We start from the raw sequence: 17,004 nt of genomic DNA, 5'->3' as shown, positions 1-17,004 counted from the left end.
TGCAGGTTGTGAGTTGCAGTACATCAAACATGAAAAGGCTGTTCATTCAAAAAAATGTTAAAGATTTTGAATAGAACATGAGCTATAGTTATGGTAATTATGAGCAGCATGTATGTGCGTGCATACAAGCATACCTGTGAACTTGTAAACAGACTGATTCATATATTACGCAATTTGTACGAAGACTGAAGAGTATGACGTGTGATATCAAAAAAATGAAAAATTAAAATGTGCACGTGCACACGGCGTGGTGTGGTTTAAAATATCTGTGCGAGAGATGTTTATCCAGACAGTGTCCTGCTTGCTGTCACAGTGCCACCGTGTGGTGGGTAGTGTGAACTGCAGCTGTGAGTCACACAGGGAGGGACACAGGGAGAACTGTCTTTTTGAGTCACTAGGCAGGAACGAGTGACTTAGATGGGGCTCATGGAGCGTAGTAGTGCGTTTCGTCTGCGCGAGAGCTTAGCGCCGGCTGGGGCTGCCTTAGTCCGTGCGGAGCTGGGTCGGCGGAGGGTGAACTCTCACGCAGAGAGGAGATGCTCTGCTTTCAGTTCACTGGGCTCAACCGGATACCACAGACTTGGAAACTTTTTTTTTTCCCCCGCTCAAGGACTGGCGGATTCAGACAGTCGAATACTCGAATCACCGACTCGGAGAGTCGCTGGCTCAAAGAGTCGCTCGGGAACGCTCGGCCGAGAGGGTGCAGCGCCTCTCTGAAGGATTTCCGCCGCTCTGTCGGGAGATGGACAGGTGCGAACATGTGTGAGTTTCAACGGGAAGTGTGCTGCTGATTTTGTGTGTGTGTGTGTGTTTGTGTGTGTGTGTGTGCTTCTGTGTCTGTGGGACTCTGCATTATTCTGAGATGTATAGAGATTCGGGAGATTACGTTTCTCAGTGGTTTAAACAATTATTGTGCGTTGGCTGATTTCCTGTGGGGGTTGGTGGTGATTTTATAAAACCCAGACAGAATTAAGCTGTGTGTAACTGTGCCTCTGTTTGTGTGTATTCATACATATGATGTGTCATAGGGAACATGTATGTCGTACGTGTACGTCATGTATGCACACATATGATTAATTCAGCCACTCCTCCCACTCCCCCCCATCCCCTTACAGTTGCTTGTATTAGTATTCAGGTGTACACTGAAGGTGCATGGCAGTGTAAACCTGAGTGAATGACAGTGTTATTGTTAGCGGTGTGCCTGGGTTACCCGTTTGTGACTGCGCTTGGAACACGCGTACAATGGGGGGGAAAAAAGCATTCCGAGCCTGGGAGTTTTTGTTTACCGAACGTCCGCCCGCGAGCGGTCTCCGTGCCTTGAACTTTGACCCCTGCCTTCTCATCAGCAGCACTTCTGATTTCACTGATAAAAAGAGGGGGAGGCAGGGGGTGACCTTGTTGTGGTATTGCTTTACAGAGACCCACACACACACACACAAACACACAGACACACAGACACTCACACACACACACACACACACAGACACACACTCACACACACACACACACACACACAGACACTCACACACACACACACACACACACACCATCGGTAATTGGCTCCGGGCAGCGGCTCCGAGGCTGGCTTGCGCGGGCCGCGTTTGACTCATCTCCGTTTACATTGTTCCAGGACACCGCCCACCAGCTAGCTTCTCAGCATCACTGTTTATGAAAAGGGCTGGCGGCAGCTAGCGCGTCAGAGCGGGAGAGCGCGAGTGCGAGTGCGTGTTTGTGTTCGCGGACGTCACGCTGCTTTTTCAGCGAACATGGGCAGAAATGGTGCTATTGCGAGTCCGGCTACGGGGCATGTTCATACTGTACAGAAAGCAGGGCTCCTTCTCTTCACGTAGATTAAGGGTGGCATGCTAGCCCGAGGAACTGACTGCTGTGTGAATAATATTAAATATAGCACATATACTGTATGACAGGGCGTGTCCTACATACAGGCAGTGTTTGACTGCGTGTCTTTTCTACGTTGGGCCCGTTTTACGTGCGTTTTGCATTGATTCAAATCATTCGTAGATTAAAGCAAAAATGGTATGATTTGATTAGAGTGCGTTCCCTACGTTCACAACTGTGTTTAATGTTAATGGCTCTTATGTCTTTGTCTTTTTCTCACTCTTGTTTTTTAGTTCATTTTCAGACACTGTTAGGAGAGCACACCTGGACTCTGTCCTACATTGGGTGTGTATATATAGCTCCAGCAGCACTTCCTGCAGCCCTCATTCTGTCACTCCACCCCTGTCTGCGCAGTCACCCTGCGCAGCTGCTGCCACGCCGGGGGCGGGGGGGTTGTGAGGAGGGGGGCAGTATGACGTTCAGCCTCATTGCTGCCTGTCCTGAGTGTGCGTGTCTGTTCCTGTTATCAGACCACCATCTTGCTTCCTGTGTCCTGAGAAGCTGCACGACAGGGCCTTCCCGGCTTGAGTGGCAGGTAAACTTCCTCTCCCGCCCCTGCACCCCCACCCCCACCCCCCAGTGTCCCTGAGACGCACGTCACTCTGCCTCTCTGTTCAGATACAGTCTCCAGTGGTGCGCGTGGTCACAGTCCCATAAGTATTTGGAGTGGTAGGTTCCTTTCTCCTCAAGAGAGTGTCAAGTAGCAGAGGAGATTGACTCTTAAAGTCCTTTTCCTCTGTAGAGCTGAAACTAGGCTAGTGCGAGCAGTAGTTAAAAGTTAGCTGACCCAGTAAAAGCCAGTAGCTTTTTCCTTCCTTAGCATTTCAGGTCTCCCAAACCAACGTTCATTCGATGGTGTTTAATTTGCGGTAGCTGGGGTTGTTGTGTGTTGGTACGTGCCAGGACATAGCATGCGATTTCTGGGTGGGTACCGGAGCTATCCATAAGGATGCTGAAGGATTCCTTCCCTGTTGTGTTAGAAATAACCACGTAAAAGGCCAACAGAAAATGGTAGTGTGGAAAACTCCACTAACTAAAACGGAATGCGGCTGCTATTTTAAACTGAAAATTGCCTTTTTATTTGAGAGGTTATCTGACCCACTATCAGAGTTGGCATCTGTCAAGGTCAGATGTGTGTGTGCGTGTGTGCGTGTGTGAGACAGAGCGAGAGAGAGCGAGAGTAAGAGAGAGAGAGAGAAAAGAGAGGCAGCGTGGGAGCACACCCATTTTTTAAAAATGGGTGTGTACTTCTTTCCGTGTTCTCTGTTTTTTTGGTACACACCCTCTTTTTGAAAACAAGAAACACAGTGAGGTGCCCTTTCTCCCAGAAGAGCAATGTCAGTGTAGCAGCACCAAACAAGGACGGGGGGGGGGGGTGAGGGGGTGGTTGGGGAGTCTGTGCCCTGCGAGCAAATCGCCTCGTCTCTGAGAGTCTGACCCTCCGGTGTTCCACTCGGCAGCCTGGCGGAAAGTTGGCGGACTGGGCGCAGCGGAACCAGGAGCTCAAGGTACGGCAGCGGGGAGGTGGCTGGGTCTGACCGAGATTTTACCCTCTTTTTACCCATCTGTGTATCCTGTGAGAGTCGGTACATCTTTCATGTGTCGTGTGTGTGTGTATGTATGCGTGTGTGTGTGTGTGTGTGTGTGTGTATGTGTGCACGTGTGAGCGCGCGAGTGTGTGTGTTTATGAGAAGGTACGTCAGAGAGAGAGAGAGGTAACTGGATCTGGCCAGCGCACACCCCTCCCTGTTTACGCTCGAGCGGAGTAGCTCTGCCACGTCTCAGTCTTTTGTTGCTGTGGCATGAGAAAAGAAAGAGAGGATGAGAGAGTGAAAGAGAGGGAGAGGGAGGAACATCCTAGTAAAAACAGGTATGCAGACGATATAATTTTCCAGCGCTCTCCGCACTGCTTTTTTTTCTGTGCTGGTGTCAAAGCCTAGTAAAGATTCTTGGTGTTTAGCCCCTCCCTTTTCCTCCCGGGAGCCAATGGATAAACGGCTATGGCTGTCTGCCTGTTTGCCAGTGCAGTGCTGCCAGCAGGCTGCAGTTTTGTTGTCATCATGCAGAAGCCCCAGGGCCAGGTCCGCGTAGAGGGAGAGGAGGAAGTTGTCACACGTACAAACAACGTTGACGCAGATCTCTGGGACCACACTTCAGGACCCCGTTTATTCACAAATCACTGCGAGCCCGTTGGCCAGTCATTCTGTTACGCGGGTCGTTGTTGAGCAGTTGTGATAGAAATGTGAACAGTGGATATGACTGTGCGTCCCCACGCTCATTGTAAGCGGGTGTGGGAACGCTCTTGCCTCCGAGTACTGTGCAGAACCTGCAGCAGCCAGGAGAGCTGTTTGTCCCAGCACCAAAGTGCGAAAGCCTAAATTCACTGGCAGCGACCGTGTCTTGACAGAGAGGAATGTGTTCGGAGTGGGCGTCGAAGTGGGCGGCTTTGGCTCGTCACAGGACTGTACAACGGATACGTTTACCTCGCTGGGGGATCTGTGTTCCGAAGTTCAGACCGAGCTGCGTTTGTGAATAACTCCCTCTGGAGGAAAGCGGTGTCGTCAGTGGCCAGCGCTCCTGTTGTGCTGGCACTCTTTGATTGGGTGTGAGCACACTGGTCAACAGTCGGTGCAGTTTTCTATGCTGCCACAAGCACATGGCTTCTTGAATCCGAAGGGGGTTCAATTTGAGTTCAGATTTGTTTCCATTATTAAGTATACCCCATTTCTATCTATATCTTTCTTTTGAGAAAAGATTGGTTGCACAGTGTATTGTGCCCCTGTCCAGCGGCCGATTTTTAAGGGTGGAAAGATACGGAATTGGTATGGCAACGGAAAGCTGCAGTTCGCAGCGGAGTGACTCCGAGTCTCTGCGTCTCCCTCATTGATTTACACTCTTACGTGACGTGCTGGCCGTGCCAGTGTTGGGACAGTAAACTGTGGATGTAAGAGGTTGCGGGTTTGAATGCCCTATCGGGATAATGGACTCCTTTGTTAGCTTTGAGTAAGACACTCCGCCTCCGTAATCCACCTGCCGAACAAGACGCTGCATGTGTGGAGGCTGGAAGCTTTCTCAGTTGGCCTCTGATGGTGCACAGCAGAGCCAGTGCCCAGCTCGCTTAGACACGGTGATGCTGCCGTATAGACGTTTCTGTTCTTCCGTCACCGAATTCACCACTGCGCCTGTAGCAGACATGGTGTACCCTTGCGCATCAAAGCATGACAGGCATTGCTATGTGGAGAGATATTGTTATTTCTGATGAAGTGAGCCTAAAATGGCTATTTTTAAAAAATCTATATGTTTCACTGCTAATCAGAATGGCCTGACCTGACTTGAACACTCCAGCCTGGCCTGGCGATTTTGCTGAACCGCCCAATCAGAGCACAAGTCCCAGGGGGCTTCCCAGAGCTGTATCTCAAGTGAACAAGTCGACTGCAGCTCTGCCCAGTCATAACAGGGCCACAGTTCATGAACAGTCATATCGAAGCGGCAGACAGAGGAATTCCAGGAAAGAGCATTTACTGTAAACTACACCCCCCGCCCCCCCCTTTGCTCTTTTTGGGAAATACTCATGGCTCGGTGCCAGACGGAAACAGGCCCTTTACACGCCTGCCTGAGGTTTTTTTTTTTTTTTTTTTTTCTTTCTCTTTCTTTTTCCTCGCAGACAGATTTGGTAGCTGCAGTCAGTCATCAGCATTCATTCGTCAGCTCTGTGTTCTCAGCCCTGCGGCAGTTATCCTTTTAAATTCTCCCAACAGCTACAATCAGGACTCACACACACACTGCCCCGAGGATGTATGACGAACTGCAGACAACAAAGACAAAAGTAAAAGTTCCAAGATCCTCATCTGCAAAGCTCGGACAGCTCATCCAACACAGCAGGTATTAATTAGCTTGTTGGAGATGACTCCTCGCAATTATTGGGGTCTTTTGAACCTTGACTTCATTTTGCTCTATGAGTTGTCAAGGGTTCATCCATTTTTGATATGTGAGAACCCCCCCCCCCCCCTTCCCCTCAGAAAATGTATGTAATCGTTCTCGGTTGTCCCACAGATGGTCCGGTTCCGCTCCGGTCCGTGACTCAGAGATGTGTCATCCCTTAGCGGTGACACATGTTACACAACGGCTCCACGTGAGTCCCAAACTGGGCCCAAAACACCGCGCTGCTGTCTGTGGAGTGTTTACTGCAGCTAGTCACCGCTTCGGCTTCCTGTAAACAGCGCAGCCACAGGGATGAAACATTCTCTCTGGTTTTGTTTCTTTTTATTTTGTTTTTTTACACGGTGCCAGTTTTAACCAAATTTTTTACCCTCACCATTGTGTGAGGCTCGGGAGCTTGGTCAGTCAGGGGAGAGAAACATATCCAGGCCTTCCTTGGACAAGATGCTGAAATTCTCTGGAAAGCCAGGTTATAACTTGTGGTTGAACCCTCATAAGTAAAAACCCCGCAGCGTGCAGAATAGCTCAAATGATTACCTGCAGAATGAATTTCAATTTGGGTAAATGTAAACAGGTGATAAGCTGTTGCAAGGGTAAGGAGGAGGTATGATATGATCGCGTGGACTTTCTCCAGTCTGACGGCATCTAGCAGTGACAGCTAAGCTCTCTGATTGTTAAGAAGGGTTAAAAAAAACATCCACATGTGCATCATTGTATGCAGGTGTGGGTGTTTCTGCTTGTGCATGTGTGTCTGTATACGTATACGTGTTAGTGTATGTACTCTATGTGGGCCTGTGTATGTGTGTGTATGTTGTATATAACCTTCATGACAAATGTGTTTTAAGCTTTCCTTACCAAACTGACAGAACTCAGATGCGGCTCCATTGATGATGACGTGTGGACCATTGGAAGTAGCGCCCATTAATAAAGGAAGCGCTTGGTTTTACACACAGGAATATTGGTAGTCATTAAGGATATTAATCTCGCTGCCCCAAGCTTGAACCCAGCAGAATATACCAAGGTACATTTAACTATCGTGTACATGCGCAAGGAGCACTTTGTGATCTACTCTTAAGCATGATTGATAACCCATTAACACCTTTAACTACAGCCTTAGCCTAGCCACATGAATCATAAATCAGTCGGTTGTCATCATTGCTCCAGGACAGGCATGTTTAGCCAGGCAGATGGAGCACCTGTTCCTGTTATTCGAAGGAGGAAATCACGGCTGTAGGGCCATCGCATAAACAACGCCGAATTAGCTGTGTGAAACAGTGACCCAATTGTGGGTTTGACCCCATCTGCATTCAGACCCGTCACAGTGAGTTGCGTCCCTTTGTTTAACGGGTTCTGAACCTTCCGCTGGATCTCGCAGTGGGGAGGATTGGGGGGGTGGGGGGGGTTGGGCTAATGATTAACGATCCGCTGTCTGCTTCTCATCTCTGACTCACCGCTGCAGTCTCTGATGAGCTGCCAGTCTCCCATTTCAACAGCATGTGTTTCATATCATCATCATCATCATCAGTGTTCTTCAGCGCTGTTACAGGAAGGGCTCCTTTTCTGCCATTTTACGGGAAGCTAGGGGTCAGGTCGAGCTCCCCGGTGGAGACTGTGCGCCTACCGTCGGGTCCGCTGCCGGCTGACTCTTCGGTCAGCCCTCCCACTGCAGTCAGAGTCAGTCAGGCAGTGTTTGCTAAGGCACTGAAATACCGTACATGTGAAGTGTGAAGAGCTCCTTTTCTGCCATTTTACGGGAAGCTAGGGGTCAGGTCGAGCTCCCCGGTGGGGACTGTGCGCCTACTGTTGGGCCCGCTGCCGGGTGACTCTTCGGTCAGCCCTCCCACCGTGGTCGGAGTCAGTCGGGCACTGTTTGCTAAATAAAGTGCTGAAATATCGTACATGTGAAGTGTGTAGCGCTCCTTTTCTCCCGCTGGTAGCGAGCACACAGCCAACTTAAGAGAAGCCACCTGCTGTGATGCGATTTCCAATAGAAGTGAATAAGTAGAATTGCTGTGGAGTGCCTCGGCAATTAATGTCAGCAAATAACCCGGGAGAACCTTACTTACCTTAATGGATGGAACACATTATATTCTCAGATCTCTCTCTCTCTCTCTCATTCTCTCTCTTACTTACTCACTCCCTCCCCCTCTTTCTCTCTCTTCTTCTCTCACCTTACTGCAATATGATGACGTGGAGATCTTTGGGCAGCTAAGGTTGAAAATACTGTTTGACGAAGAAAGGAAGGATGTGGGGGTAGTGCGGCTCAAGCCAAAGCCATGAGCTTACGGCTCTCATGAGCGAACGCTGTGCAGCCTGTCGTCAGAGCACGCAACCCGGTGCGCCGTGGTGCACAGGCATCGTGCGGCAGGTTTGAACGCAGTGACTCACACTCGTGGCTCTTTGTGTGTCCTGTGGAGTCCTGGTGACCTTCCCACGCGCTATAGCGACTGATCAGTAACGCGCTATTGAACAGCGAGTTTCGAGCAGCGAGTTGCCGCGGAGACCGCGCCGCGCGAGTAGCGTTCGTCTCTGTGGGGGCGTGACTCACGTCCACGCTGCCTGGCCATTGGAGGGGACATCCTGCCTGACGAGGGCCCCTCGCCATCCGCCATCCGCCGTCCGCCATCCGTGGTGTGCACCCTCCCGATGGGAGCGTGGGCCACCGAAAGAAAAGAGCACCGTCCTGATAGGGCCTCCTGTTCCCGCCTCTCCCACACCCGCCACTCAACCCCAACCCTCTTCGCATTTCATAAGTTGGCAATTCACTGAGCACCAGCTTTCACACTCCCGCTTCGCAAGGCACAGAAAACGGGACGGGGAAGAGATGAACACTCCTACTCTGTCACAGTGGGTAGTTGCATAGCAATAACATGCCGCTAAAGAGCCACTGTGCGGACTGTGAACTACTGAAAAACCACAGGCTGAGACAACTGAACTTTGCTGATAGCTCTTGTGTATCGGATGTGGATGTAGATGTTGTGATTTGATGGGCCTGTTGTGTGACTTGATATAGCCGTTCTGCGAGTTAAAGCCGTTCTGTGATTCTGCTAAATTGTGATAGAGAACAGTAGCTCCGTCAAATCACCTGAGTCAGTCTTGCTTTTTTTGACGTGATTTTATCCAGCTGTTGTGCTGGCCGATGGGCAATACCTGCATTTGCGTCCCCGCTGACTTTGTTATGCGCAAGTGTGTGAGAGGGAGGGTTTGCAGGGGTTTGCAGAGAGAGAGAAGCAGGAGAGACGGAGAGAGAATCCAAAATCCAAAAACCTCACAGAATGTCAATATTGTAAAGAGTGTGACCGTAGGGAGAAAGGGAAGAGACTCGGCTGCAGCTAATTGGCTACTCAGCTTCCATTTTAGTTTCCGAAATGATCTTCTTGTCTGATGAGAAAGTCCCATGTTCTTGCCAAGCCCTTCAGAGGAGCATAAGCCAGGGCTGTTTATTAATCAAGGCAGGGCCCGTCTGTGACCGGGTGGGGTTTGTAGGGCCGACACAGGGCTTGTTGTTATAGCGAGCTTCCTTCTCATGAACAGGGCTGATCACACTGTGTGGTTCTTAATGCCGCACGTCCTTCTGCCATCACAGGGCTCTCTGTCTTGTGAACACTGGGAACCTTGGACCGGAGGCAGTCGTGATGTCATAACGGATGATTGAGCTGATTGGCTAAGTGAAGGACGACCAATGAGGAACTGCAAGCTAAGAAAGCAGAATGCCTCTGCAAAGAAAGACTGTGAGAGTTGGCACCAATTCTTACCAAAGATTTCAAGAATATTGGCGCACGGAAACAAATTGGGACTGCGGCACTGCCATGGCTTGGTTATCTTATCTGAGAAGAGAACGTATCTGGTTCATACCACAGATATTTTGATGATCTGTTAAGGCTGGAACCTGGGTGTGAAGGACTGTGGGTAGGTGCTGGGAACCTACGTAATAGAACTCCTATATAGAACAGTACTGTGTATACATACATCATTACTGCAGTACATGGATAGCATATGTCGTATAAATTATGTAACGAGAGTAAATAAAAAGATACAGATGTTCGCTTATAAATCTAACCTCAAGCTATATTTTTGATGTGGTGCCTGTATGCACATCAGATATGTTCGGGCTCTGTATGTAGCCATGGAAAATCGGTTACATTGCTGGGAGACTTGCCACAATACATTTGTATTTTCCAGGTTGTACAGTTCAGACAGCAGCAACTCTCTAAGCATCATGGAGACAATTATGGGTGGACCTACAGTGTTCTATCAATAACTGACTCATACAAGCCAGTAAGAGGACTTTGCTCTCCATTTATCTTAAGGAGCGACGATATTGCACCATGGGAAGTCTGAACGCAATGCTCTTTATGTCCCTTCCGACAGAAACCCAGACAGGAACAGTGTCAGCATCAAATTCAACCAGAAACTGATGCACAAATAGACTTTACATTGTACATTGTTTTAATCACCACGTCTGAGTTCTGTCCTGTGGATTGATTTCCGAGAAAGACAAGAAAATCAGAGTACTCAAGCTATTCAGCACCACAGTGTTCATTTAGATCGTCTTCGGTGAAAGGGAAACGAAAGCTGTGTTTTAACCCGTCAGTCAACCTGCAGGGTCAGGTTCTGCAATGTATTATTATCATACCCACTCCTATTGCCCGTGTGCAATGAGCTGTAATGTAGCGTGACAGCGCCCTCTGTTGTTTATTTTTAAAATTGCAAAGGCCATAAATTGTGCTCTTTCTGTCTGATTGGAGAATATGTCCTCAGAGCTTGTGTGAAATTTTCAGCGTTTTGAGACTGACGTAGTTTGTCTCATTGTGACCTTTCTTTTGTCCACTAACCTTCATGTGAGACCGCTTTGACATTTCAGCGGCAGGATGTTGCGTTACCCGCTAAGCACGTGTTCTCAGCATCGATGGGAAGCGGGCACGTCCCTGCGGGGCATAGGGATGGAGGCGTGCCACACGCACCCCCTCCCAGACCCTCCCCCTCCCGGGGAAATCCAGCTCCACTGACAGCCTGAAAGCTTTGTTATGTGAACTTCGTCAGGGCTTACGTATCTGAGCGGCTTGATTTCCTCCTCTTATAACAAAGACTTATTTTATCACGTTAAACCTTGGCTTGGCCTCAATGCATTCCTGAGCATGAATATTATATTGAATAGTAGACGTCAGAGTTCATAGGTGGTGGGTGGAACCACGCCCCTCTTATCTGGACTGTGGATTGGACGGAATGTTTCCTAGTTCCTGCTGCAGTTTCATTGAGACGACAAATTTTGATCCGACTTCATTCCTTTAACATGGCTGTGACTGCTCCTTTTGCATTCACATTATAAAAATGTGCTTTTCACCTCCTAGAAGGTAGAATGGCTCCGTAGATCTGAGGGTAATGATGACATCACTGGCAGCATCTCAGCGGAAGGGGGGGGGGGGGGGGTTGTTCTGTCACATGGCCAACACCGTGAGTTTAATGTCCATAGAGATCCACCAGAGCAGCTGGTTTGTTAACATGTGGCACAGCTACCGATAGCTAGCGTGTGAGCTCACTCGCTTACCGAATCTCTGCTTTTTTCCCAGGGTTCCGAGCAGTGAGGTCAGCAGGCACGGTGGCCCTCCTGGTCCCACGTCAGGGTGAGTGTGTCGGAGGGTGGGGTACACAGCAGGGTGTGTCAGTATATTTATTTCTGGTTATTCTGTGTGTCTTTGTGCTCTGGACTGCTTGTAATTGAAAACTATTATTTTACAATGTAACTCACTTCTCCGTTGACATCTTATGAAATTCAAGGTCTGTTATCCAAGGCAGAGAAATAACAGCGATTTTCTTCCGGCCACTGTAAAGTGCTTCTAAACGTTAACAGTCGAAAATACAACAATAACCTTTTTCTAAGATGGAGAAATAACAATAAACCTTTGTGTAGTGCAACTCCTGTGAAGCTTATGTATTAGCTATGGGCGCCGTTCTACCAGTGAACTTGTAACGTGTGTGTGTGTGCTGCAGATTTATAGTACATAGTATTTCTTCACATTATTGCAAAGAGCCCAGACTCGCTGAGGGCGGGGACCATTATGTCATTCCGCAGTTCACCTCCGAGCTACTCCGCTGCCACAGTAATGATATTCCTCTGGTAAGAGTCACTTCCTCTTTGCAAAGCCATATATTATTTCATAGCCAAGGTTAGCCAAAGTTATTCCATCTTGGCAGACGCAGCGCTTGTCTTCCCACATTTCCCACTCGTGTCCTTTTATACCCTTCGTTTTCATACACCTCTCATTTGTCAGCACAAGTCCTGCATCCTGGCTGGTCTTCCCCTGGAATCTGGTTTCCTGTGGTGGTTTAGATGTGTGTTCCAGTGTCTAGCACCATTTGAAATCAGTGTTCCTGGGGACAGAAAGGCAGCGGTGACGGAACGACGTGTCGCGACTCTGACACCCGGCCCCAGGGGTAACAGAGCGAAGTTTGCCTCGGAGAGTCACAAGGAATGCTGCCGTTTCACTGCAGAAACTGCTAACACACATGCTGACGCTGCCCACGTTTCATTACGTTTAGGTATTTTAGGCATTGTCTTTCGCGGCGTTCCATTCTTATGTGACGTATGCTGTAAGCATGTTTTTTTTTTTTTCTTATACAAAAGAAAGTATTTCTGATTAAGCGCTAGAAAAGCTGAGCGTTAAGAAGCACAGGCCTTCCTCACCACGGCACGTCCCTCCTGCCTGCCCCCCCACTAAAGGATGACTGATTTCTTCTGGTGCATAGAGTCACCTGTACTTTCTAGCACCATTTGAAATCGGTTATAATGACTGGGGATCATTTCATCTCTTCGGCCTCAGCGCTGAAGATTCAGGACGGGATTTATGTGGAACGGCTCTGTACTTGCAGCAGTTAAGTGTACACAGCGTGTGTGGGAAGGGTAGGTATTTTTACATCTTTACGTATTTTACATGGTGAAATGTGTGCATGGATTCATCATTTTTTATTTTTAGTTCATTCTTATAACAAGTTACATGACATTTTCTGACTTTTGCTCTAATGTGATTTAACCTGCTGTTAGTACCCTTGATCAAGGTATTTAACTTGAATGGCTTAAAATACAGCTGTATGTCATACACAGATGATAGTTTTACATGTATATGTTGCCCTGGGTAAGTGCATCTGCTCAATGCTGAAATATTATTTATAATAAATATTTAAGGATCCCTATCAAACATGTTCAACATTGCTTATTGTCTTGTTTCTTTTGAAAAGTTAAGTGATTATGATGTCTGTATTTCACTTGTTACATGTTGCCCCATCCCTGCACTTCTTGGTAAATTGTATTTGTCCTAATACTGTAGCTTATTCTTCTGCCTAGTTTGGCTTTGCAGATGTTAGACCAGGATAGTGTTCATTGTTCTCGGCTAGAAATAGCTGTACAAAATAAGTAATTGTACCTTACTGAACCCGTGTTCAGCAGTTGTCTACGATCATGAAAATGCACTTCTTGTACGTCGCTTTGGATAAAAGCGTCTGCCAAATGAATGTAATGTAATGTAATGATGAATCGTTCAAACTAGATGGGAAGAGCATTAAAAGAAAACGACACTGATGATTCATTGATATTTCATGCCATTTGACTCATAGGTATTGCATACTCTGCATGTAGGAATTTGTGATTTACCAAGATGGCTTTCATCAGGTATCAAGAAGTATTTGAAAATTCCACATGTAGACATGATTGCAGGTGAATGAGTATAGCCAATGGTGTCCTGCAGGGGGGGCCCCAGGACCAAGTTTCAGAACCACTGACAAAATATAATGTGGTTGTTCAGTCACTAGTCTTGGGAGTCTACATGCTGATTTGATTCTCACAGCTCACAAACAATACAGGAAAGTATCAATATAGAATGAAGAAGGAGGGAAACGGCACGCATGCATGCACAAACACATGCGCACACAATTACTCTCACTGGTCCATCCAGGTAAGAAGGGGGGGGACAGATAGGTTTGGACCAGTCACAGCTGCATCCTTCATCACAGTGCTGGACACTGTGCATCAATCAAAGTCTGAGGATGATGATGAAGAGAATAAAGAGGAGGAAGCACCACACTGCATCTAAAAACCACAAAGGTAATTTGCCAGAATGGAAGGTCAAGATTTATTTGGATGGCACCTAACTATATGTGAGATACAACATACCCAGATATGCTGTATACATCTGTAGTTTTTTTCCCCCTAGATTTTTCCCCCAATTAGATAAAATTATAGTACATAAATATGATTAAGAACACAGACATAATGATCGTCTCCAATGTAGTACACCTCATAATTGTTACGGTTTGTTTGAATTTTATGTAAATTAATTCATTTGCAGTAATGTGAATGTGTGTGGGCATGCCAATAAAATAAATGTGATTTTTTTAAAAATGCATTTCCTAGGCCTACTTTTTCTGACAATGAGTCTTGAATATTTTTCAGTTGGGGGGGTGGGCTGGTCTAGACATACCCAATGACCTGTTAAAACGTGCCTGACATTAAATATTCTTTGAATGGCTCCTAAGTGGTCTGCATAGAATATCTTAAGCAACATGAAAACTATGCTTCGCTGTCAAAGAGAAAGCCACATGGGAGTTGTGGATCCAGACTCCAGCGTGATTCATTTCTGTGTTGTGATGATGTAAATGGGAGGGACACATGAGATGATGATGGGCAAAGTGAGTCAATGCCCGTCTCACTGGCGGGCAGCTGGTTTAGTCCTCTGAGTCAAACAGTGCTCAACTAACTCGGATAATAACACCCTGAGAACATTTCATTATAAATTACATTCTATCAATTTCCCTAATGCTCTAGCCTGTATTCTGTGGCTGCAGTGATTCTGGGGGATTAGAACTTGCTCCCTATGCGTACATTCACATGAAATGGACCGTTGAGGGCAATCAAGTCATTCTACATCTATAAAGGGGGGGGGGGGGGCGTGAGTGTAAAATGGACCAATCATCCAACGATCCTCTCTAGGGGGGCGGAGATGTATTAATGCATTATCCTTCTTACGATATCATGCCTGCATTAAGCACGGGCTCAGCGTCGAGATGTAGCGCATTCTCCTCTCCCTTAATGCATTCTGATGGCCTTGCATTAGCATGAGTCAAATGCAAACACGAACATTAAAGCACGCCGCGCTTCCTCCAGCCTCGTAATCACAGGATTCTTCACGTCCTCTGGGCGCAAAGATCGCTAATTTCTGAACGATTAGACGGAGCAGCTCAACATGCCTGGTACTGTCAAGTTTTATTGGGCGAAGGACTAGACGTCAGTAGCATTTTGATTGTGTCATCGGGGAATGGTAACTGACATTCGACCAGGGTTCCTTGGGCTGCCACAGCATTAGTTTCTTGTAACCCCATTCCAGGACAGGCTACTGTTTTTAGTGAGGGATAGGCTTCTCCTGTAGTTGCCAGTGACTGTTCTGCAGTACTTCTAGCCAAGACAGTGTAGAATAGCCAGTGTCAGTCTCACCCGCTCTTTGTATGAAAGTTGAAATTTGGGAGAAATAAAAGGGTGGAGGGGATCAGTTATAAAACGTATAATTTTGTCTGTATTGTATTATAGGTGCAGGATTTTTGCTTGCATGCATGAACTTTTATTTCTGTAGGGTTCTAACCCTGGTGTCTTGCCTTTGTTCCTTGAACCTTCACAGAATTTATTAATTAATAATTACATTTTCTTGTGTGAGTTTTTTCTGTGGGCATGACAATATCTGCTGCTAACCTATCTCTGGTCGGAAATTTGAAGCAAAGTGAACCCTGATCAGGCACACACATACATAAGAACACAGCAAAACTGTGGTTATGGTACTTATAAGTACTGAGGAAATATTTAACAGCAGTGAGGGACAGAACAATATTAAAAGTACAAATACAACTAGTTTTCATGTAGCAAATTTATTTTTATGTTTCATTTTGTTAAAGATCATCATTTGTAGGCTATACGTTTCATATGCCGGTTTATGAGACGTCATATGAAAATTAAAGGGGGAAATACAATCCAAATTCATGGATTGGCATGGGTCCAAATAGCAAATCTGTCAATTTGTGAGGAGTAATCTATAAATGCTATCAAACGGGACAGGAGACACAATCGCTCTCATTTTTACCATGTACTTGACTGGCAAAGAGCCACCGTGAGTTCCTCCCATAGACCGGTTCGATCATAGAATTCGTTCCCTGGCCGATCTAGCAACCCTACCACAATGTAAAATGATTAAAATGTAAAATTAAAATCCAATTAGGCGGCTTTGCCTGTCAAACTAGGGGCCGAATATAAACACATTCGGCGGACGATCCCATACTTCTGTCGTTCAATAGAATTCAAGTCCACCAAACGCGAAAAACTGACGACAAAAAAAAAAAAAAAATACAAGCATAAATAACGGCGCTGTGTACGTCTCTGATGACTTGTACTTTCTTTTGTTGTCAAGCGCATTAACCCCTCCCATTTGCCACAGTATCATAGCAACTAGCGCCTTCAGTCTTTCCCAATTGGTTCTCGTTGATGTTTCCGCCATATTCAAACTTCCGGCGGCATCGGTTTGAATTCACCCACTTCCCCTTTATAGTAAAATTAATTTCCATAAAGTCGGATTCAGTGCTCACGTTTTCCAACTATAACTGAACATTGAACTATTAACCCCGGTACAAATTTTCCAAATGGAAAAAACAGAAGAGCCCAAACTCCCAGGAGCAAAGCCGAAGAGAGGAGTGGGATCCAAGAAAAGAAAGTCGTCTATTGACACCGAAACATCCCCTGAAAGCAATAACAACGCTAAACGGTGAGGATAATGCAACCGTAGCGTCCTAACTGTATTCTGGTTACTGTTGGTATTCTAAATCAGCAATCCGCTTAGTAGATACATACTGTAGTCTAATATCTCAAATCTGGACAACTTTCCTCTTAATTGGGCTTTACTAATGTGTCTAGCTAATAGCTAGCTATCAAGTACTAGCAAGCTAGCTAACGTTCGAAATAACGTCATCTAGATCTAGACTGTCTACTAGCTAGCTTAGCTGGTAAACGTTATTGCCAATATCGGCAAACCCGTGCAACGTTAACTCCTGCATTCCACAAGTATACACGTTTCAAGCACGTAATTGATTATTTTGCAATTAATTAGAGTGGAAAAATTGGGTGCCACGTGTGGT

General features: G+C 46.7%; 2 long non-coding RNA genes across 5 annotated transcripts in view; one reads left to right on the top strand and one right to left on the bottom strand.

The window, feature by feature from the left end:
• LOC135258922 (uncharacterized) overlaps positions 1–17,004 on the bottom strand; it is a 74,463-nt gene continuing 57,459 nt past the window's right edge. For 2 of the 4 annotated variants that reach the window (XR_010331136.1, XR_010331138.1), the window contains exon 4: positions 1–732. This is a non-coding gene — a long non-coding RNA (uncharacterized LOC135258922). Of the gene's footprint in view, positions 733–10,290; positions 12,211–17,004 lie in introns of those variants that run through there. The other 2 variants (XR_010331135.1, XR_010331137.1) reach the window with 1 other exon arrangement.
• LOC135258924 (uncharacterized) lies at positions 726–9,892 on the top strand. Its single transcript, XR_010331141.1, has 2 exons — positions 726–2,434; positions 9,425–9,892. It is a non-coding gene; the product is annotated as an uncharacterized LOC135258924 (long non-coding RNA).

The sequence above is a fragment of the Anguilla rostrata genome, chromosome 7, assembly GCF_018555375.3.
Source record: "Anguilla rostrata isolate EN2019 chromosome 7, ASM1855537v3, whole genome shotgun sequence".
NCBI lineage: Eukaryota > Metazoa > Chordata > Actinopteri > Anguilliformes > Anguillidae > Anguilla > Anguilla rostrata.
Note: the sequence above shows the minus strand (reverse complement) of the source record. Positions and strands in the feature narration are given on the sequence as shown.